Genomic DNA, 24734 nt, shown 5'->3' with positions numbered 1-24734 from the left:
TGGCTCCTCAGTTGCTCCCTTTCTTTGTTGGAAAGGGCCTGTATATGTGTGTGTGTGTGTGTGTGTGTGTGTGTGTGTGTGTGTGTGTGTGTGTGTGTGCGCTGAGGTCTCTAATATGGTTTGGGGGTTTGGTTATGTGCTGGTATGTATGAATGTTTTTGTTGAGTGTACACTCAAATAAAAAAAAAATCCATTCTTACACCAACACACTTATTTAGGAGTTAATCAGTGATGCAGGCCATTTAAAATACATTTAAATAACTATTTTAAAGTCATGCTTACTTTTCCTCCAAAGTGCTATTTTGTTAAAATTATTCAAATTTAAAATGTATCTGGTTCTATTGATTCAGTTGCCTGATAACCCCCCCCCCCCCCCAAAAAAAATACAAATCTCACTAATAGAGGGCAGTGGTGGACTACGCAGCTCCACAAATCTCAAATGTTTAACCCCCACTACCCCCCTCCTGTGGTCCCCCAAACTCCCCCATCCTTCCCCACCCCCTGCAAATCCCCCCAACCCTAGAGCAGTGCCCCAAGAGGACCGAGGTAAACAAGCCCCCCTTCTCAAACCTCACCTCCCTTATCTTTCTCTACTCTTTCTTTACTGGATTGCCAACTCAGTGCTTTCTGGGCTTTTTTTTGTTTTGTTTTGTGGACCGTCTCACACTCTCTCCGGGTCATCTAATTTTCAAGCTAACATAAAAGTTATAGGACTCCGTATGAAGTAAAGTGATATTTGCATCCGGAAAAACGAACCAAAAGTTATCAGAAAATAATAAAAAAAAACTACTGAAGTGTGAAGGAGTAAAAGGTAAGCATGGGAGAGAGGAGTTAGGAGGAAGGAGAGATGCTGTGGGAGTTGTGTTTGTGTGTTGATTTTAATTCCTGCAGAGCAAGGAAAAGATTCAAAAAAGTGATTAAAACAGTATGAGGAAAATTAGGCTGTAGGCCATAGTTTGTTGTTACTGTTTTGTCTGTAAAAAAGTGTGTGTGTGTGTGTGTGTGTGTGTGTGTGGGGGGGGGGGGGGGTAATTGTTTCTTCTTGTCACTGCTGCAATTCCATCCATTTAGAACATTAGGAAAGTTATTAGAGCAGCATGATTAAATTATTTATCTACATTCAGGTTAGGAGAGGGCTAACTGGAAGTCGTCCCACTGCCCAGAGTTACTGTTTTGGCTCTAAATGCAACCCTGCAAAATGACTTGTTTCACTCTTGGAATTTAATCCATTTGGTTCAATTATATTTTAGAACTACACAATTCATATTTCGAGGCAGATGGATTCGCAAAAGAATCCTCATTAGTCCGTGTTATCAAGGCTAGTTGTGCGCTTATGCGGCCACCAAATTTAATTGAGCCAATCAGCATCCTTCGAAGTGATGGGGGCGTGGTTTCGCCGTGACGACTGCATGACTGACACGTCAAAACAACGATGGCGGCACCTGTAGGAAGTTGACGTACTTGCTGCTATCAATTATATCAGAATTAGAGCTTTTCCTCTTCAAGGGATTAAAAAAAAAACAAACTGAAATTTTATCTCTTAAGAAAAGATGTTCTTGCTCCTCCGCCGACTGGCTTCGGCTTCTACGTCATCTGAAATTAGCGTGTGATGGACAAACGGTTCATCCAATCCCCTGCCAAGCATTTCTTGTAAGTGTCTGCCGTTTTCCAAAGAGTTTCTACGGCGGAAGCTTCTGTGTGACGAACTTTCTGGCGTGTCAAGTTAGTCACCGAGCCACATAATTAAATTATTTAACATATTAGTTTCTTTAACACTCAACTTAGCAGGTGGGGCTAAGCGGATATAACGAGCAATGATGATTGAGCATGCGCAACAGGCCTCCTCCCAACAGCCATATGTACAAACATGTCTGCTTTAATGAGCGTTGTGTGAACTCATTTTGGCCAGAGGGACCTATGTTTGTATTAAAATATGAGGTACTTTTGCTTTAAAGTAAATCTCAACCTGCTTCTGTTTGTATCTGTCACATGTTGACTCCTGAGTTCTGCCCTTAGCTGATTGTTCTCCAGACAGAACCAATTTTTTTTGGGGGGGGGAGTCTCCCACTAATTTGCAAAACTTTGCTTGTCTTCACTGCAGATGTAGGGATGGATGAGGCTTCGTCGTGCATCTCTGTCACCCAGTAATGCAGTCCTCTGGGTCACCTGGTAAAACAGCCCATATGGTGAGAGGCTTTGACCACCCACACACACACACACACACACACACACACACACACACACACTCACACACTCACACACAGGTGCACATGCATACACACGCTGTGCTATTGAAAGAGAGAGGCTGCAGACTCTGCAAAAAAATGTCTCCTCCTTTTTTCTTTTTTTTTTGACTTGCAACATGATGCAGACCAGGCCCCACCTCCTCCTACACATACACACACACACACACACATTAAAACACACAGTGTTATGAGGTGTCGCTGGTTGAAGACAGACGAGGCAGGTCTGTTTAGGATTAGTTCACCACAACCCTGAAGCCTTATCCTAACAGTCTGGCATGGCTTCCTTGTCTTTGTATCTTTCTTCCACACCTGTTCCAGCACTGATTTGTACAGTAGCGCTCTCATTGCTCAGCTATTACGTTTCCTTTGAAATCAGTTTTTATTTCATGTGTGGATATTTTGTGGCAGCAGATACACAGCAGGGATTCAGAGCATTAGAATTTAACACTTATCTGCTGCTGCGAAGTTACAGGAGCTTGGTGAGAACGCAGTGTGCCCTTCAAAGGTCCCTGCAGGCTGTCTGATTTTGCTTCATAGCCTTCAGGAAGCAATCTCTATTGTTCTAAAGGTTTCCCCTTGAAAGCGTCTGGGTATGGTACCTCATAAAAGATACCGTTAATGTACTCTGACCTGGGTTTGGATTATTATTCGACAGTCTCTTGGCACACAGGCAGGAGGCGGCTCAGTGCTCAGCCTGGCTGGATGGATCAAACCGAGAGGGTTGTTCAGGGTGCCACTGAAACACAGATGTAGGATCAGCTATCAAAGAAAGCCAACTAGGTGTTTTGGCTCAGTTTGTTGCACAACACATGAGCGATGGTGATGAAATGAAGGCGATAGGCTTTTCTGGAAAATAAATGCTGAAGTTTCCTCGTGCAGACAGTTTCATCAACTCAGGAAATCATGTTGTGGCTGCACTTTGGTCATAAATGTGTTTGTGGAGGAAGTCTGTCAGACACGTAGATCAACAGCAACTCATGTAGTTACAAGTACACCTTTTTTTTAATGAAGCTGATGCCAAAGCACAAAGGTTTAATTTAGCGTGTGTAGTGAACAATAAGCAATTGTTTTTGGCTAATTTCCATCTTTATAAAACATCAAGCAGGCTGCAATGTGAATTATTAGTTTCTGTTACGCCACGTCATGTAATTGCATATTGTTCAAATTGAGTCCATGTGAAGTTTTGGCTTCTGGAAATTACTTTGATTGTCTCTCCAGGATCGCCAGGAAACCTAGGCATTCTTTGATGAATGAAATGATGAAAATTTGTTGAGGCCATTATTATAATTACAGATATAAGTATTAAGCCTCCCAGGTACGTGTTCTGAATCTCTTTGGTGATTGGGATACTATGATCGTATTCTGTTTCCGTGTCTTTCTTGGCAGTGCTCGTCACTCTCTGAGTGTTTTCTAGTTAGCTTTGCAGCGACAGCTGCTGTAAAGTGTTCAGTTTAAATTGTTCTGATTTAGTTGATTTATAGAGACCAAACATTCACAAGTGGTTCTTTTTACTGAGACTTTAAAACAATGCAAGACCAATTACTTTAAAACAATGCAAGACCAATAATGTTAGATCCTTCATTATAAGGTTTTCTTGTGCAGCATGCAGTCTCTGATTATTCTCTTCTGTCTAATTTATTTTTTGGTTGTTTTTTTTTTACGTGACATCCCCACCTTCACATGCATACATGTATAGGTTGTACTGCACCTGTGGGTTTCACATATACATGCACACAGTTGTCTGCATGAGCTGCCCTCAGAGGAAGTGGTTGCTTTTTAGGCTTTTTGGTTTTACGTATGTTTTTCCGAGTGTGTGTGTGTGTGTGTGTGTGTGTGTGTGTGTGTGTGTGTATGTGTTGCAAGTGAGCATGATGGGAATGAAGAGAGGCCCAGTTCAAGGTAAAAAAAGGCTGACATGGTCACTCTTTCCTTTGTTTACATCTTCTGTTCTTTCTCTCCCCACTTCGCAGTCTTTTCTTCCATCCTCTCTCGCTCTCTCTCCCCAGTGGCACAGTGATGGATGGCAGACTGCAGGGGTGAAGGTGGAGGAGTGTGTGATCAACAGCCAGGCGTGTGTGTGTGTGTGTGTGTGTGTGTTTGTGTGTGAAGTTTGCACAGGAATGTGTGTGTTAGCAGGTAAGCAGTGTGTGGCATGAAACCTGTAATGATGGAATGAGTCACTAATCACAGTGATTAGCGGGTTGAAGGGGGGGTAGGAGGGGGGATCCTGTCGCTGCCTCAGACCAAAAACAGACTTGCTAACATTCACAAAGAGACATGAGTCCAACACAGTGCAATGTACACAAACATTGGTTAGGAAATCACAAACAAATGTCCTCCAAAGATTTAGCAATAGAAACTAATATACAGATGCATGTGCGCGTGCACACACACACACACACACACACACACGTGCTTGCATAAATTTAATTCATGGAGCTCATTTAATGGTCTGTGGGTTTATGCTCTCACGTGTCACCATCACTTACAATGGAAATAAAACCTTAGCACATTACACTTCAATTAGCCATTTAATACGTGCCATTAAGTGACTCCTATTTGAACTGGTGTATGATAACAGTTTGAAAAGTGATATAGGATTTTACGAGCTGTCCTCAGTAAAACTATATGATAAGGAGGTTAAGGCGTCTGGGCTCAATGTGGTGAAATTGAGCAACGATGATGTAGCTTTAAGGGCAAGACCATAGTGATGAACAATCATAGCTTATCCAGGACAGTGTGTTGAGCGATTCATCATCACCACATAAATTCTGGAGCAGCTCAACAAAGTAAAAAACTCTTTAGGTGGATGAAGTTGTTTTTAAACTGCCAGTGCCCTATAGACATGTTCAAATAAAACTAAAGCTGGAATAGGAATAAACGTGGGAATAAAAAGATCTGTCACTGCAAATATTTTAGGAAATGTGGCACTTGCAATACATTTATATGGAAAAATCGGAAGAATCAGCTGCTACTGTAAAAGCAACAATTCCTATGTTTATTTCACCTAAACTTGTGTTTGCACAATCATGTGCACTCTTAATAATACAGTAAAAAAAATTGTATTTTGAAGTGAATATACTTCAAAATACAATTTTTGATTGTATTTACTGTATTCCTGTTCTTCCTAGTATATCATGGTATATATCTTCCAGCTATATACTATACATTGTATGCGGCATTATGACGTCCTCTCAAGTAAAAAAGAAAAGCCATGAAAATGTTTGAAAATTGCAGCGTTATCGATTTACAAAAGTGCTTCACATTATTTTATGGAAACCTTTTTGTCACCTTCTCTATCTTTTTGACAGGTTTCTCAGACAAGCTTGAGAGAGACTTAAACGTCTCTCTCAAGCAGCACCCTACATCCTGTGTGTGTGTGTGTGTGTGTGTGTGTGTGATCAAACAAGAAAATATATGCCAAACCACCACAGCATCTCACCTTCACCTTAAACATGTTTTCTGCAAATGCACACACATGCACACAAACACAAACACTTGTACACAAGATTGTGCTGCCTTGTAAGCAGCATCCAAAACAAGCCCCACCAGCAGCGCCGTGATGAGGCCTCTGTGTTCAACACTCCTTTCAAATGCCAAGCACCAAATAAGCAAGCTGCTCATCTTCTTGCCAAAATACTAGATGTGCATGTCGCACTGGTGTCTAGATCTTTGGAGCCGAAACAAATCATGTCCTAAAAATGTGTGCAATGCTAAATGATGATCAGTGTAATCCTTCATGCCTATCTGTATGAAAACCAGCATCCACTGCAATTCATCTTCTCACTGTGTGTGTGTGTGTGTGTGTGTGTTGAAGTGAATATCTGCAAGACTCTGTTGGTGATTTGTCATGAAAATAAGTCTTTATATCTCTTTTTACCTATAAATTGACTGCATTTATGTAGTGTTTTTTTCTAGTCTACCAACCGGTCAAAGCACTTTATCACTCATTCACATGCGCCTATTCACACGCTGTTGGTAGAGACTTGCTAACACACACTCTTACACTGAAGGGAAAAGCTTCAGGGGCTGCTCGGGTTCAGTGTCTTGCTCAAGGACATTCATGAAGCTTTCCCACTGCACCAACACAGATGGTTTTTCTAAACATGCTAATGCAGAAGCTGAGTGGCCCCTTTTCTCGGACCAATTGCCTTTAGTTATTTTATTTCCGGTATGTCACGTTCAACATCACAAAATGAGCCAGTGCACCAGAAAACAGAGAAAACAAGCAGTATGGTAGAAAACAGCATGGAGCGCAGGGACGTTGTTATAGTTGTTGCAATATTTTTGTTACAGTATTCTTGCTTCATCCTGTAATTCAAATTTGAATGCCAAAAGAACAATATTATATTGCTGCTTGAATGTGACTGCATTAGTTACTGGTGAGGGGCAATACAGCAGCTCTTCAAATGAGGGTGGTGGCAGTTCTCCTCCTTCCCCTTGGTTTTATTTTCACATAAATAATATAAACATTAATGCTAGAAAAGTATTCTCAAGTAGTGTTCGAGTTGTAAATGTACTCGCCGTTCCTATTTCCGTTTCGTTTGTTTGTGCCAGGTAAAAGTCTTCACTAATGTTCATTACCATCAGTTGGCTGCAGGCAGCCATGTTTTCCTGAGCAGATGCACTGGGACGCATTTCGATTGGAAGTCGGAAACATTTACAACAATTACGCTGTTATCAGAGCTTACTGTACATGGCTATAGATGCCAGCATGTGATGAGAGTAAACAAGGGGGGAGGGGCAGACTTGGGACACATTATCTATTACCAGATCTTATCTTTATTTAACATATCATGTTTAAATAAACTGGTTTAATCTTCCTTTTGAAACTACAATTTAAATTCAGTGGAAAAGGCAGACAGTTGGACAGCTTGTAAATGCTTAAAAAAAACTATTTAGATAGCTGTTGTGAGTAATGATTTGGGCAGATTCTCCTAATCTGAAAAGCAGCAACCACACACACACACACACACACACACACACACATATAGGCACATAAGACATTCACCACCAGAGGCAACGCTGCCGTGCTGTCCCATGCTTGACTGCAATCAGATGGCTTATGATCGTACCTCACACATACCTGCAGGTAGCAAAGGAATTTATTTTGGGACAGACTGCCAAGTGTTGAGTTTTATTTTGCTCATCATTGAAAAAAAAAATGCTGCTAATGCATCCATCTTGTCTCCTGTGCAGTGCAGTGCAGTGCAGTGCTGTAAGCAAGTATAGCTGCAGAGATGATAGCTATCTGTAGCAGCTGAGCTAAACAACTGGTACTTTGCGCTGTGGAACGCAAGATAGGAGTGAGTGTAGCTAACAGGGCAGAAATGGCACACAGCTTTTTGAAAGCAAAAAAAAAAAAAGAAGTGTTTTTAAGATGATGCAAAAATAGAAGCTGATTGATTTTCTCAAACTGAAGGGATATATGAGTCTGTGGATCCTCCTGCAAAGGCCTTGAGAAGATCTTCACCACCACAGGGGCAAATCACAATTTCCTTGTACGTGATACTCAAATCTCCCTGACCCTCCTGATTGGCAATCATAACAATTCTTTCCCACGCTGCTTGCTGTATAATTACTTTCATAACTCAGAAAAACCTGCTGGAACATTCTTTGATGAGGAAACGCAGTAGTTCGTCCTTTAGTCTGTTCTCACTCCAAACGTGTGAAACACGGACGCTCGGTCACACTGTGAAGCTGATGGAATGCTTCAGTGTCAATTCAGTCTAGATTACCAGAAGAAAGTTACAGGTATAAACTTGCCATAAGGGCATTACTTCCGTTTGCTGCCATTGTCAGAGTACAACCTTCATGCTGAAAATCTGCAAAGAGTTATAGAGAATTACAACAAAGATGAATATATAAAATCTTTCCTGGATCGACGGTGAGGGAGTTTGCATCGTCTCTGCATTTTGGGATTAGCAGCACCCTCTACGTTTATGACAGGGTTTACAGAACCACGGAGGATTTCTCTCCACCACAGCAGAGGGAAAAACGGGTTGAGCCAGATGTCTCCTCTGTGGTGGCACAGCAGTGGAGCCACATCTGGCCATTTTTGGACATGGGGTTGTTTAAAAGAGATGTCCTCTAGCGGCCTTAGTAAGCATAACTAGAGTGAAAGGCAGGTATTTGTGAGAAAGTCTGTGTTTGGCGGAATGGTTTTGGTGAAAAAGGGTAGAAGAAACAGGGTACTTGGTTTGTTTGTGACTGCGAGTTTCACATTTGCAACAGAGTCAATATTGTTTTGGAGGTTGATTTGAACAAAACTCCAGGCTTTGCAACATGACACTGTTTGAATGTTTCCAGATTCCAACTGTGAGTTGTTATTGGAACCGCAAGGACAAAAGTCACGCAACCTTAAGTAACATCAGCTCAAACCCAAATGTTAATGTTTTCTTAACCAAGGGTTGTTGTGCCGAAACCTAACCACACCTCAACCATACATTCACACATCGTAGAACATGTTTTGGAGGTTGTCATACCTAATTTAAATGACTTGTATTGAAAACATAAATGCGGCCTCCAACTGTTACTGCTTGTCCTTCAGTGTCCCTCAAACATCTTCCGGCTCAATGACACCCTTCTAACACTTGCGATTCTCCTCTGGATGTTTGCCTCGTCATTGTCAGACATAAAAAGTTTAAAATGATGGATGTAGCCGTATATTACCTTTGCTGCACTTGTCAAATGTGATCTTGTCGCCCAGTATTTGTCGATGAAAGCCGGTCACTGGCAGAGGGAAATAAATCTAATTCCTGCTGAAATTGAGGAGACTGTCAGAGCAAAGCGGAGCTGACACAGTCACGGAAAAAAACTCTCATCAGATCCACTCAGAGAGGCAGAGAGAGAGAGAGAGCAGGCCAGATGTGTCTGTCTGTTTGACAAAGCTGACGGATTCACATACGGAAAACAAGCATGTAAACAAAGATACATGAAACTGCATTAGCCTCTATGTTGCACATGTACAGATGCAAAGACGCACATGCACACACACACACACACACACGAACACGTGCGTGCTGTCAATTACAAGAAAATATTAGCTTCCCTGATGGTGAGTGTTCAATGCAAGTATTCAATTTGCTTGATCTTCGGATCACCGCTGTGCAGAGAGTCCTGCTGAATCTGCTCCTCCTACGTTCCTCAGAAAGAGAAGGAAAAAGAGGAAGAAAGAGAAAGGATGGTAGATTAGTGAAGGAGGGAGGAAGAGCCAACAGACATAACTGAAAAGTGTGTATAGGTTAAACCATCTCAGCAACACAAAGGTTGTATATTTTTCAGCTGTAATCACACCGTATGACAACTGTCACCCTCGCCCAGTTTCATAAGTCAACAAATTCTCCAATTACATTTACACATCTGCTAAACCAACTTGTAATATCTGGCCCTTTACCTCAGTTAAGGAGGGGAAGGTTGTGCACAAAAAGTCAGTGCCTATATTTTGTCCGTTTCCATCTGCAGGATTATGTGAAACTTGGCGGTGGGGACCAGGAATCAGTGGGCAGACACTGAAATTATCTTTTGCTTTTCGTCACAATGCAGAATCTGACTTTTAATTTACCTCATGTTCAGTGGCTGGAGTCAAAGAAAGTGTAAATTGCTTTGTTACACTCAAAGAAAGAACACATGATCCAGTGAAGTAAGTGTCTTCGCATGTGTTGCAACATGTGAAGCACACGTGGAAAACATGTAAGACAAACTGAACAAGGTTGATCCCATTTAGTTACAGTTACGGCCGGTGTAACTAAATGGAATAAACATGGATTATGATAATATTACAATCAAGTCCTTGGGGACAGTGTCTCACTAGTTAAGTGGACTGTTGTTTTTGATTGGTTGATTATTTCTTAGCATAATCCATGAAACAAATGCAAGGTCACTGGGGTCACATTGCTGCAGGCTCAAGCTGACTGATGCTCGCTTAAATTTACTTTGTGCATATAATTCAGATAGTGGCTTATAAGTGTGAAAACATGTAACTTGTGACATGTAACTTCAGATGTTTGGCCTTTGGGTTTGTCCAACTTCCATCCAAAATGAAAGAATGAAACTGTCTGCTCTGGTGTTTAGTTCAGTCTAGTAGAAACATACCCTCATCCTGCAGGCTGAGTCTTTCCCCTGCCAACTTCCCATATCTTATGTTTTGCTATCTGATCTGTCACTTTGGAGTCATTTTCTGTGGATGATTTATCACAGTATTATGAGAGTTAACAGCCCATGTAGACGGTTCTGACACCCGAAAGTTTGCCAAAGCTCCATTTTCTGGAGAGTCGCCTTCATACTCTGCAGATCCTGAGGAGAGAGAATTACTCATCAACAGTCGACTGTGCTGTAAACAGCAGGCATGAATCTAACGCGCCACTGCTGAAGCTAAGTCTTCCTCATTTATACATTTTTATTGCCTTCTTCTTAGGTCACCTGTGAGTACTTTGGAAATGAACACGTGCCACCTGTGCACTGTTCCAAAGTCATTCCTCCAACACAATGTCACCTTTGTCACCCAAGCTGCTATCTGCATCGTCCCAATGTCACCCAATGGGTTCACCTTTGTATCACCTGTTAGTCTGACACGTTTGTGGCACAGCTTGGTGTCTCGTGTTACCGTGGAAGGAGGGAGACCAGATAGAAAACTCCTTCCACCCTCCTTTTGTTTCTCTGCGCCTCGCTAGACTCTGTCCTCCCCCTCCCCACTGTGTCCATCTGTTCATCTCTCTGCGGAGCAGTGTGAGGACGAGGTGAGACATGCAGCCGCACACTTACATGGACTGTAAACACGTACTCTCTCCTGGAACATGCACGCGTGCACGTGTACACACCACACATTCACACTCATGCGCTTGTGGGGACCCATCAGTGACATTCATTCGTTCACAAAAACCCTTAGACCTCCACCTTAATCTTAACCTTCACAACAAAACGCCTGACTGTGACCCAAAGCCACCCAGAACCTAAAACCATATCATGGCTCTCTTAAAATACTTGTGGCATGTTAGACCCCACAACTGTATTTAGCTCCTGGTTTTCAGGCCTAAGTGGAAGATGATAAGAATGTCCAGACGCATTTGTTTAGCTTGAAGCTTCTAGCGATTCTGGCCACCAACAAATAACAACAGAAGTGTTCAGAAACGTCTGTCAGGCGCGTCGTCTGGTACTAACCACAACGTCTTTATCCAGCCGCACACTCACTACAACACAAACGCCTTGAGCTAAAAGAATGTCAATTAATGTGCATCTTACATGATGAAAATGATGGGAATCCCTTGAAATATGGAATATAAACTGAATGTACGACTTCTTTACAAAAGATTTAGCCATTAGTTTGTGAGTTAGGAACTTATAACCATAACATTCCTAGATATTTCAGTCTGATGCAGGTGATCTGGTGCCTCGTTGCCAACAGATCATCATCAATCATCAGTTGGTGGAGGATACAGATATTCTTCACATCAGCAAGCGGCAGCACGCAGTGTTCGAAACTTAACTTTCCAACTGCTAACATATCAGTATTTAGATTTGGGAACCCCACGCTGGTGGGAATGTTCCCCTCCAGAATGATGTTACCACGGTAATAAGGGCATAGCCTTTGTCCTCTGACCCCTGCCCTTTGCTACCCTTGAGGGGGGCATGTGCCGTCAGCACTGCAGAAAAGACCCCTCCATCACCAAGAAAGACCCCCCCCCCTCATGAAAATGGATGGTCCGTAGAGTGCGTGCTTCTGTGTGTTTCTGCGCGCGCGCGTGCGCGTGTGTGTGCGCACTTTCCTGCCTTCATTTTAGAGGAGAGATATATGTAGACGTGTGTTTCGCTCCCTGTACTCATTCTTTTATATGTGCACACACATAGCAAAAGAACACGATAAAAAAAGGAAAGAAAATGCAAATATTTGATCAATTGACAGCTGCTTTAATCTGTGAGCCTGCAGCCAGGCTGCAGAGGGAAAGTTCCTTTGTAGAATGAGATTCTCATTTCCTTTGCACACCGTTGTTTTTCCTGCTTTCTGCCTGTCTCTCTGTCAGCAGGGACAGGTGTCACATAGACTCTAACTGCCACACATGCCGCACGTTATTTGAGCATAAATAACAGGAGAGACACGTCTGCATTGAATATGGAGACTCTGATATTGTACAGCGAGAGGCTTTGTTATATCAATCACAAGCACATGAATGCAATGAGAGGATACTGTCATCCAGGAAAAGTCTCCTCATACCTGAAAGAAATACTGTATAGATCACGGGATGATAACCATTTTAAGAGATCATTATAAGTTTAGCCTTCTTCTTACCCTTCTAGATCTCTCAGATATTACAAGCTATATATCTGGAATAAATAAGATGTATTCAGGGTAGTTAGGGTCTTGTGTGGATTCGTAGAGATTTTGTTCAATGCTGATAATACTCTTTCTTCTTCATTTCACCCTCATAAAATGACATGGTGACTGATTTGTGTCTTTTGGCGAAATAACATTTTTTCTCAAGTCAAATAGAAACTCAATTCTCAAGAATTCCTCTCAGCTTGTCGATGTCCTCAGGCCTGGACTCTCATCAAACCTGTGCAGTTTGGGAAGGATCTGCCCATGTGGAGTCCAGCTACAACAGTGTGATATTCTACGGTGAAAAATCAAAATTGGCTGCCTCACCACGGTAACGCCACTTCACAAACACTCACAGTTTTCTCAGTGACAAAGTATCATCTGGTTCCAAAGGCACATACTGAGCAAATTTTAGATGAATCTGGTCGACCCACTGTGACGAGTACATCAAAGTCACCAGGGGGCGCTGTGTCGAATCTGACTCGCAATTGAATGGATTCGTCCTTGGTCCATTCTGAAACCCCGGCACCATGTTTGGAGAGGTCGGGCTCAACGTTTTTTTTTTGTTTTGGTAATGCTGCTTAAAACAAACAAAGGTACAGACCAACTAACAACAAAACAGGGCCTGCTTGATGGAGGTAATAAGATAAAAACTGCTTAAACAGACTGGATTTCAAGGATAGATGAAAAGAAAAGGTTCCAGAGAATTAAAAAAAAAAAAAAATTACACAAACATATTTGATCACGTAAAGGTTGTAATTCTGATTAAAACGGTTAACTGTATTTGTTCTGTTTTTATTGGCGAAATACACATTAGATACTTCTTCCTTTCGACTTTTTGCTTTTGATGGATGGTTTGATGATATATTAGCTATGATGGCTACTGGCACAATGCTTCTGGGAAAAAAGGAGACACGAGACTGGACGCAGCATTTAATATATATAAATTTATAATTTAGCCTTTGTTTACATCTGTGATATAGTTTGTATGTGTGAGTTTGCGTAGCACAAAGAAAGACACACACACACACACACACACTTATGGGATCGGTGCCTACGTGTGCACACAATAAGCACACACACCTCTCAGCCACTCCTGCTATGGCACTGACTGTGAGTGTGTGTATAATAAGTGTGAAAAATCTCATTAATGCAGTGTGGCTGCTGAGCTGCGGCTGCTGCTAAGTCCCTTGTATTGTCACTTTCCTCTAGGGCCCCTGAGCGCTAGCTAGCTAACTAGCATCATTGCCATGGAGACCCCAGCAGCTATGCCTCCCCACTCATCTTTAGCACTCCCACCCTTAGACTGTGTACACACACACACACACACACACACACACACACACACACACACACACACACACACACACTCTCTTCCTCCCTCCCTACCTCGCTCTGCGTTTTTGTCCTCTGACAAAGCTTGACAAACCGCATGTGACTTGGACGGCTTAGCACCGGGGAATTGTCAGAGTTCCCCCTCTCCAATTCACACACAGTTCAAACTCTAAATAAGCAGCCATATTGATTTTTAATGATGCCAGCCAGTGGAAGACCCTCTGTGCTGAGGAGATGGAGAGAGAGAGAGAGAAGAAATTCAATAGGAATAGCCGAGCGAGGTCAACTTAGTGCTTTGTACAAGTTGAAACAAGGATTATTCATAGCTGTGTGTCATTGAGTTTGATCAAGTTTTAAAACACATTTCCTTTTTAATATAGCGTGATGAAATCTATTTTGATGTATTTAAGAAGGAATGATATATTTTTGATGGTCAACACAGGAATTAATACCACTTTTTGGCTCCCTTGATCAAAAGCTGCTGGGATTTTACATTGGATTTTTGATTCAATGCAGAAAAATAAACTCTTTGGAAGTTGATGATGTCTATAAGACATGAGAAAGCTTCAAAATTCATGAATGCAATACATACTTACTGTATACTGAAGTACAAACGTGAAATATTGTAAGCTCATATTAGCTACGTATTATTTCAATCATTTAACTGACCAAAAATGAAAAAAGCAAAACCTCTGCTGACTTATAGACAGTCACCAGTGCTAACGTGTCAGGTTTTAAGTTAAGTAAGTTATTATCCTATCACGCCACTGTGCACGCAACATCTCTCCTCAGTGACCATCATACTTTATAGCGGAAGCTTCTCAAGTTTTTTTCTGAGTCATGATGAATAAACAGTCATTGATTGTGTCTCACCACTCAATGTGCATGTGTTTGCTGCTATTTTTAATGTAAAATCACACAGTTAAATTCAATTACATGCACATGAATGAGCTTAAACAACATGAAAAATACATTTTGACCCTCGGCATCTCTTATAGACGCACTCTTTAGTGTCTGACTCAAAAACTATTGGCAGGCTCTTACTGAAACACGTAGCAAAATGAAGACGTATATTTCCAAACTAGTTTGGTGCTAACACGTAGCTGGCTCAACATATGGAGGTGATTTCATAGATCAAAGTGTCGCTACAGCTAATTAATCCACATCAGTGTTAATTAATCAACTTAACCTCAGGCTTTACAGACCACCCTCTAATCAGTGTGTGTGTGTGTGTGTGTGTGTGTGTGTGTGTGTGTGTGTGTGTGTGTGTGTGTGTGTGTTCGTGTCAGAGAAAGTGAATCAGAGTTGAGTTTTATATGCAAATAAATGTTTAAGAGAAAACATGAGCAATTGAGATTGAATACAAGATAAATCAGAAGTGGGAAAGCAGTGGGATCAGCACATGTATGAGAGTATTAAATGTAGCTCAGAGAGAGAAAAAAACAGGAGTGGGGGCGGGGGGGGATGATTAACCTCAGAGACATTTACCTAATTAATTCTTGTCCGTGGTTTAAATGAAGTGAGCAGTAGCCGGGCAGGTGAACTCATGTAAAATGTATGTCACTCTATATTACCGCGTGCAGAACAAGAGCGGCTGCTACTTAATATAACGACACATGTAATCTTTATTCAACTTCTACCCTCAAGGCATGCAGCTTTGTTGCTGACATGGAAACAGCTAGCCGTTTAGCCAAACGCTAAGGCAGAAAAAACCGACAGTCTATTTACACAGGTGGGAACCTTTAAAACCATGTTAGCATGTAATTATGAGCGTTTATGTTGGTTTTGATGAATTGGATTTTCTGTGTTGCAGATGTTTGTGTAGATTAATGGAAACACTTGTAGAAAATCCTTTGATGCAACTGATAGATTTTGGATGTGATAAAATATGAGTTATATATGGTGGTGGATACTTTGAGTGGAGTGAGTTGATCCTAAAAACCTAAATGAGATTCAACACAGATGCCGATTCTAAGGCAGAAAACAAGCACAGCATTGTCTTTAGCTGTGAAAAGCATACACTCCTTTTAACTGAGCTGTGACTGAAACAGTTACAGGATCTTATAATGTTCAATCATCCAACACTATAAAAAAACCCTGCCTGAATCACACGACCGGGCTACCTACAGCTCAGATGGAGGCTAATTGTGCCAACTGTCAAGCACTGTGATTTGGTGAGAAGCAGAACAGGGATCTCCGGTACAACATGGACGATATCCCATAGTCTGAGGTCAAAACTCCAGTAAAGAGCAACTTGTTTCACAAGGCTAACATGTTTCAGGTTGTGGCCAAATTCAAGTCTTTTCTTCGTTTCGTCTGAACTCATGACAAATGTTGAAAAATCAAAAGCACCAGAGACAATGAGGAAAAAGACAAACCACTCACGAAATCCAGAATAGAAGACACGGTCATGCTGAGGGTTGGGGTTAGCCAATCATCTGCTGAACTGGAAAACTTATTCAACCAATCACCAATGAAGCACTGACGCTAGCGTGAAGCTGAAGATCAGGCAGGAAGGAGCAGGTGGAGACAGACTTTGAATGAGCAAAATACTTGAAGAGAAAGCAGCTGGTGTTGTGAGACCTTGTGCAGGCATGATGGAGGTGTAGCGTTTTATGTATGTATGTGCAAGTGTTGTATTTAATCGGATTTGACTGGGTAATCTCGGTTTTTACGTCTTGTTGAACGTTGAAGTCTTTTTATGTCTCACTCACTATTCATTCAAATCAGAGCCTGGTCTTAGTAGCCCGAATTATCTGCCTCGAGGTGAATGGTGAATCCGGAATGGCTGCGGAGTGGCAAGACTTGCCTGGACGGACTCAGATATCACATGCTGCCCCACCAGTATTTTACAATGTGGCAATGGCTTTTGATCAGTTTATCAGAGAATGATTCATCCATGTGCCTTCCTCTGTGAGTTGCCTTCACTCACAAAACAGCTAGTGGATATGATTAAATACAAAACCTTTGCAACATCACAACAAGCCAATACATGTAGTTACACAATTCTCTTGTAAATATTGATGGTGCGTTTGCTCATGCCAGCGGAGGAGGTGAAGTTCAGCCCATCCGTGAGTGTGTGTGTTGCGGTTTGTACGGGGGATAAAGAGGTGTGGTGGAATTCAGACGAGAGCTTCTTTCAAAGGGCCGAGCGGCTGATGGCAGCTGCCAAGTGCGGCAAAGAATCTGCCGGAGCATTCCTGTGGTTTAGCACCATGTTTCTAAAAGCAAGAACTGACCAACCACCCCTTCACACACACTCCACCCCTGCATATCATAAAAGTACCAGAGAGATCCAGACCTCTGGCCATGCTGCTATACACACATTAATGTATGCAGGGGTTAAAGGTCATGTGCAGCAACATATAGAAGTACACACAAAAATATTCCCTCTTTTGCTGTAATGGCAGATCCCAGCCTTTTAAATTTACCCACAATAATTTGGATGAAAGTGAATTGGACACTCTTTATTTGAATGACCTCACTATAAATTTTATGTGGGTAACACGATAAAATTTCAATACAATTAACGTATGCATGACCATAACAGGTGCAGGGATAGTAAAACTTTCAAGTCACTGCAGAGGTTTTAGGAACAGCAGGCAGGCTGATTTAATGTCTTACTGGTAATATAATCCTTTCATGAGGGTCCTTGTCCTTTATTGTAGAACTGATTCTAATTGACAAAGTAATTACAACAGAAGTATTGACAGTATCTGAAATGTCAGGAAGTATCAAAATCAAATCTCCTGAAGAACATCTTTAACTCCCCGCTGTTGACGCGGCAGTTGAACTGGAGACACCTCTCGCAGAGCTAGTCTGAGATGAGGTATAGAAATAGTAATAAAAGTAAGTAGTGGGAATAATTAATGTTAATAATAAGAAGAATTAGTGGTGGAATGACTTATTTCACTGATTAAACTAAAATTGATGAAAGTATAGAAGAAGTACCCCCAAGTCACATGATTGCACCTGTCTTCCTCCCATTGTTCTTTCCTTCTGGCCTAAGTCATGTGTAAGTTAATTTTCTTAGTGAGAATTTGAATATTTAATTTACCCCAAGGCTATCATACACTATTTCTGTTAAGATTTGATTCATTTAGTTCCGTCTTTGCAGAACTGAAGCCTCACTTAGGTGCACACTTGCCAACCAACATATATAGAATTCCTGCTTCATCTCTGGGTCTCAGATCACACAAGTCGTTCGATTTTGAATAACATGTCCCAGAACTACTTGTGTTGATAGACAACATGAATGATTTGCAATAGAGAGAGGATGAGCCTGAACCGGCCTCAAGAAGAGGGCAGAGGGATGTAGAAGAACCTGACTGATGCATAGATGGCACGCTGCTCTTGTACCAAGAATGCTGTGAATTCTCTGTGTAAATCCTTTTGTTTGCGAAGTGTCAAACACACACAACACACACACACACACACACACACACACACACAAACAAACAAATGCTTAATATTGAACTGATTCGAGTCAACAGCACCACTCAGAACCAGAAAACCTCCGTCAGAGACCTACAATGTATGTGCCCTTGCTGCTGAGAAGACACACTACTGCCTGCCGCGGGGTTTGGCGTGGAGGTTGAAATGCCATGTACAAAACACACTCTGCCAAAACAAATGACAAAAATATGTTTGGTTTGACAAAAGCGCTGTGATATATTCTATATTCTGCTGCCAAGACTGTGGGAGAACCTGAAAAATTCCCTTAAGAATGGAAATGTTTACTGCTCTCCTCTCAGTGCAGTTGTTTGATCCTCCAATGGGAAGTTGGTTCCTGTACTGGTCAAACAGCAGAAATCTGATGTAATATAATCGTATTTAGGAGTCACTCCGTGCCTGCTTGAATAAATAATACACGATGGCGTCTTACCCTGATTCTTCGATCTTGTTTTATATTTGATTCATTCATGATTTTCTCTTCTCTCATTCTAGGTCCACTTCCTGCCATTGAGAAGTCTGCAGGAAGATTCGTCTCTCAGCCTCATTTCCACATGTGAAGGTGAGTCTTCCTCTGGTTGTCCCATTCATCATCTCACCCAATCCCTGCATATCACCCCTTCCCAGACTCTCCTTCACTCAGTGTTAGTGGCCTCTTGGGTAGTTGAGTATTTTATTGCCTGGAGATGAGCCAAGAAGTTCGGTCTTGAACGTGTTCCCCTGCTCAAGTCCATGGAAGCCAGTGCTGTGGTTGGGCGTTTGCTTTGTCAGGTTACTCTGTCTGTTCAACTCATCTTCGCTAATCACACTGAGATGAAGTTTCCATCTGTTTAACTCCTCCACCAGACTCTAATCTTGAGTGTGCCTTGACTCAAAACAAAAAAAACAAAAAAAACCCTAATGGAATACACCAGTAAGAACATAATGACTCAGGGTGAGAAGTGTTCCTCTTCCTGATACGTCCAATGAGGCCAGCACTCCAGCCTCACCCCAACAACTCTACCATTGACTTACTGCCTGGTACTTCCTCTCCCAGAGGCTGCTTTTGCTCCTCATCTGCCTTGAGAGAGAGGGGGGGGGGGGGGAGTACATAAAGTAGCTGGTGGTATCTTTCTTAAATCTTCCTCTCCTGCTGGGGCCACAGTTCAAATCCCAGTTCTGGAAAGTTTCCTGCTTGCTTCTCATCACCACTCTTCCCTCCCTCCCTCGTTCCAACGAGCTGATTGACCAGCTCAACCAAGCACTGGAGAATGGTCTTTGCTGCCTTTGTCTGCAAGGATCAGGCCACCTGGAGCAAACATCTAATCTGGTTTGAGTGTGCACACAACACCATTTCTTTGCTGGTCTGTTTGGGGTTTGTCTGTTTGTTGGATGGTCCTTAGGATTTTGACCTGGTCCAAGAGGTCAGTGGGTCACTGGGAACATCCTGCACCCATGTATCAATGAAGCTGGAGGGTTTGATTGTTGACTCCCAGTTTTTTTGGGCCCATCCCAGTGTCAAAGGTGCTGACTCGGTGTAATTTAGATAGCCTGGCTGTGCAGGTCAGTGCCTCATGATGATTCATCATCATGGCTGCAGATGCTGGGAGAGTCATGGTCCTGAGGAACAGTCTCGGATGTCTTCTAGTGTCATAATAGCTTCCCATGCTTCCATAGAGACCAGCGAGGCGTCAGGTGCATCCACAGTGCTCGCTGGCTTAATAGGTGAGTTGGCAATCTGTCCCAAATAGTCATCATTTTTATTGTGGTCATGATGCATAAACACATAAAAAAGATAAGGTGTGTAATTGTTTACATTTAGTCAGAACACTTTATTTCTACCTGCATGCTGAAAAACAAATACAGACATAAATTAGATCCATTTCCATTTTCGATTATCTCCAGAATCCCTCCCTCTTGGTGCGGGCCTGTTTTGTGTCGTGCCATCAAGTCCTTAGTCTGCAGTCGTCTCAGACCCTCTTATTCTCTTATTCAACTGTCAATCGCAGTGATAAAAGTCATGCAGAATGTATGTGCGCTGCAATCCTTAAATCAATTGGTTGATTTCCATTTTTGTATTGCGACAATATTTATTCAGGTCAGGCTTTTGTGTGTTCCCACATGCTATGAATCTATTTGGAGTGGAAATGCGCTGATGTATTTCAAGTGTGTGGTGTTTTTCTCTCCTGCAACACAAACACTCACACAGACACACCATAATGACATTTTATAGCAGTTCTGTGCTGGCTAATTGTTGTGTTTGGCCCACTTCTCAGAGTATGAGCAGGCAGGTGGCAGGTTATGTTTTATTTTTCCACAAATCTAAACAACATAAAATGTTGGAGACAGGCAACTTCCCAATTGGCTAGCCGGCAGGAGTCAGTGAAGCACAAAAGCTTTATTGCTTGTTAGGGAAGGGGAAGCAGGAAGGGAGTGGAGAGAGAGAGAGAGACGGGAGGGCGGGGGAGAACAAGTAAGAGAGTGAGAGATGAAAATAGACAGCATTTGTGTTTGCGTGTGTGAGTTTGTGTGTGTGTGTGTGGATGTGGGGATTGTATATATGGTTGGTCCCCAAGTCTAATCCTCGTTCCAATCTCTCACCATAATGGAAGCGTTTGGTCTCCCAAAGCCAGAGGCAACGTCCACTTCGGTCAGCGGTTGTTGGGTGCTGAGCTGAGGTCAAAGGTCATCATCTGGATAGTTTTAGCTATTCAGGAACGTCGCCTTTAGCACAGATTGAGGTCACGCAGTGTCGCCTCAAAACCTGTGACCCCTAATCCCTTCGGCAGTCTTCTGGCAGAGATTGTCTATGCTCAGGTGAAAAAATTTCAACGCAATGCAAATAACCACAAAACTCACAATGGAACCCTGCAAGAGTTCAGCTTTTTTCTGCCGTGATGAAAGATGCACGGTGGCGTTTATTTGGGCTGTCTCCAACAAGAAGCTGCCGTGGATACGTGACGCATCGCTTTGGACTCTCAGCAATCCAAGTACGCAGATAGATTTAACTAATATCATACAGGTCAGGGTTTCAGGATATATACAAGTCGCAGTGACATGATTGACACAATGTAACTCTGAAGTTGCACTAATTGATCAGAATCTCGTGTAAAAGAACTGACCAGGATTGGCCCAGGTTTCCTGTTTGCACCAGCCAGTGGCTGTCTGAGCTTTAGTGTCGCTTTATCCAATATACTTTTATGTGCTCCGACTGTGTTAATAACATGAAGTTTATGGAGTGTGCTCTGTAATTAAATAATGCAGGACGACTTTGAGGGGAACACTGTGGATTTTTTTTTTTTTCATGCACCACGGCCCTCTTGTGGCTCTAATGGGATACAGATGCTGGGCCGGGGGTTTCGGCCGACAGGCGGTCGGCACCGCAAACTGAGACCAGTGGGGAGTGTCCTGAAACTTGTTCACCACATTACTGTGCCCCACATGTCACGCCTGAGGCCACTGAGTGTGTATGTGTGTGTGTGTGTGTGTGTGTGTGTGTGTGTGTGTGTGTGTGTGTGTGTGTGTGTGTGTGTTTGGGACAGAGTGAGACTGATGAAAGTGATTTTTACTTGGCGAAACAATGTGACTCTCTTGAATTGAAGTGTTGCTCTTAATCTTTTAGCAGCATAAAACTGAATGATATGCCTTATTTTCTTTTTTATGTAATGGATTATGACCAAAACTCACTTTTTATCCGCAAACTTTGACATTTTGTCCTCACTAAATGCAGTTTCACCAAACTCCCTGACACGGAACAAGGAAGACCATTAAATATATTGCCACAGAAGCATCTGTCGGGTGCAGGGCATTAAATAGAAACAACTTGACGGTGAAAGAGCCAATTTATCTTGAGTCTCACCACTGGGAAACAAACCAGTTGCAGAACCCTCCCTGTAACCTCCACAGGTTAGTTTGACACTATCCAGACATCCAGCTCTTTGGTTATGCAGCATATACTGCATGTCATCAGCTTTTTGAAAGAGCGTCTGTCTTTTAAGCTACCTTTTTGTCAGCTTGTCAGGTTTTTATTTGTATGCTTTTTTTTTTTTTTGATACTTGTAATTATTTACTTTAACAGGATTGAACTCTTCAGTAATTCTGTTTCAATATTTGCGTTTGGGCCTTTTGTTTACTGATCATAGTTTACAGTGGATCCTCCCCAGACGACGAGGAAAAATGAAATCACAAGAAGGATATTTGTTAAAATACCGCAGTTCAGACCCACAAAACACCAGAAGATGCAGCTTGTGTTATTGGCAACCCAGGCAATGGATTGTAATGTCTTTTCGTTTGGTATATTTATGATACTTAAAATATTCAATGTTATGAACTTCTGGCATTCATTTTTTCTCTGTGGAAAATGCAATATGTTACAATAAGTGTGACAGCTCTGTTATTAAGTTTTTGTTATTTTTAGGCTTAAAAATCTCTTGGTTTGAGATGGTTTTGGCTAAAATTCAAATCAATAAACAACTTCAGTCGCAAATGTCCTAACATTTTGATTTAAGAAAACAAAAAACCCCAAAAACTTTTGTCCTGAGGAACATCTGCAAATGTCCTGCTCCTGACTCAGAATTACCTGGATCACATACATATGGATTATAGTGTAGAATTATACATCGTATAGTTTTAGTGGGTATAAGTACAACAACTCAGCTAAGAAATCATTCCTCACAAGTTGTGAGAGCATGAAATAAATTTGTTGATTTAACTTCGCATACAGACTCATGGTGGGACGTCATCTAATTTGGGAAAAGTCTTTTTGATTCTTCTCACAAATCCTCCTCAGAATGCTCCGAAGCGCTGATGGGATGTGACATTTCAAAAGATCCTTGGGTCAGAGAGCCTTTGAACCTTTGACCTTTGAACTGCGGCTCTTCACAAAGGACACAAAAGAAAGAGAGAGCAGAAGTTACACCTCCTGAGCTGCGCAGTGCGATCGTCATGGGGGAATCTGATGTCTGTTGAGGAAAAATTGTTGATCTTGACATCTGAATAGAAGAAATCGAATTGTTTTGACTACAAAAATACACCCCTTTAGGTGAGTGGCATGCATGTTAATTGTGAAACTTGAATAAATAAAGAGGAGGAAATGAGAGGACAGCTAGAAATAGCCATCAAGTGTTGGCAGGCCTCCTGGTTGATTAGCCATTAGCCTCTGGTGATGGGAGTCACAGCTAGAACGCCACTCCCTGTGATTACAGCGCAAGAGAACGCTTGAAAAACACACGTCTCCAGCCAACACATATCACTTCAGGGGGCTGATTCGGCTTGCTGCTTCTTCACTCCTTCACTTGCTGTAATCAAATGTGCAGTTATTAAAAAAACGATGAAGCGTTACCATACAAAGCATAAGAAGTGGAGCCGGAACTTTTAGTTGATGGAGTTGAAAGATATTAGAAGCTTAAAACTGCTATGTTGACATTAATGCACACACAGTATGTTTGTTTTTTTTTTCTTGCAGCAGGAGTAGTACTCCTACAGGGAAGGCAAACATCATAAATCAAAAGTCAGGAGTGTGAGAAAGAGGTTAGGCTTAAACAAATGTGTAGATGAGCCCTCAGGGAACGCCCCTGCTCAAAGCAACACGGTAAGCAACATTTTTACGATGCCAAGGACTTTGTGTTGACTTTGACCTATAAGCCTCCTCCAGTTAATAGAAGCATTACGCAGCATTATGCTACATTCAACAACAAAATCCGCTGATTACTTCTTGCGGAAGGTTGCTTTCAAGGAATAATGTGGTTTTTTTTTTTGTTTTTTTTTCAAGGTCCAGATTCAGCAACAAGCGGCTGCTGCTGACATGCTGTGACTGGCTGCAGGATCACTGACTCCCTGGATGGCAGCTAAAAGGAAAAATTGCCCTTCAGGGACCTGAGTATCAGTGTTCATGTCATAGAGGCATTAATGAAAGTCTTATTGTGGGAGAAATAAGCCCATGAGCAGTATTCACACAAGATCCATAAACAACACCTGAAATCAATCTTGTGATCCGGTCCAAGATTTTGGCAGGCTTTACTCCGGGGGCAGCCTCCGTAAGTGCTGCGCTGAACACAACAGCTGGCAGTTCATGCCCCCTGCTATTTTCTCTCCAACACACCCCTAATTTCTTTTCGGCTCCCCCCTCCCCTGCTTTTATGCTTGACTTGCAGCAGCTTTTGTCCAGTGGCAAAGGAGCCCATCAGCAAAGGGGGAGTTGGGTGTGTGTGTGTGTGTTTGTGTGTGTGTGTGTGTGTGTGTGTGTATATGTGTGTGTGTGTGTGTGTGTGTGTGTGTTTGGGGCCCAGTTGCTGGACTGGGCTGGAGGATTGCTGCAGGAGGATTTTGGGTTCTTGCAGTACCTCCCTCAAATGGGAAATCAACAAATCTGAAGAACATGCCCTTTTCAGCTTTTCAGCTTCTAGTTGTAA

The 24734-nt window shown here is 42.1% G+C and overlaps 1 long non-coding RNA gene across 1 annotated transcript; it reads left to right on the top strand.

The window, feature by feature from the left end:
- Positions 1 to 1447: 1447 nt before the first annotated feature.
- On the top strand, positions 1448 to 24503 carry LOC147240565 (uncharacterized). Its single transcript, XR_015111292.1, has 4 exons — positions 1448 to 1650; positions 2102 to 2186; positions 18841 to 18907; positions 24095 to 24503. It is a non-coding gene; the product is annotated as an uncharacterized LOC147240565 (long non-coding RNA).
- The last annotated feature ends 231 nt before the right edge of the window (positions 24504 to 24734 follow it).

Source organism: Aulostomus chinensis, chromosome 22 (assembly GCF_037954235.1).
Source record: "Aulostomus chinensis isolate RoL2024-O1b breed Wild chromosome 22, RoL_Achi_v1.0, whole genome shotgun sequence".
NCBI classification, from domain to species: Eukaryota; Metazoa; Chordata; class Actinopteri; order Syngnathiformes; family Aulostomidae; genus Aulostomus; species Aulostomus chinensis.
The sequence above is the reverse complement of the archived record's forward strand: the minus strand, read 5'-3'. Positions and strand labels throughout refer to the sequence as shown.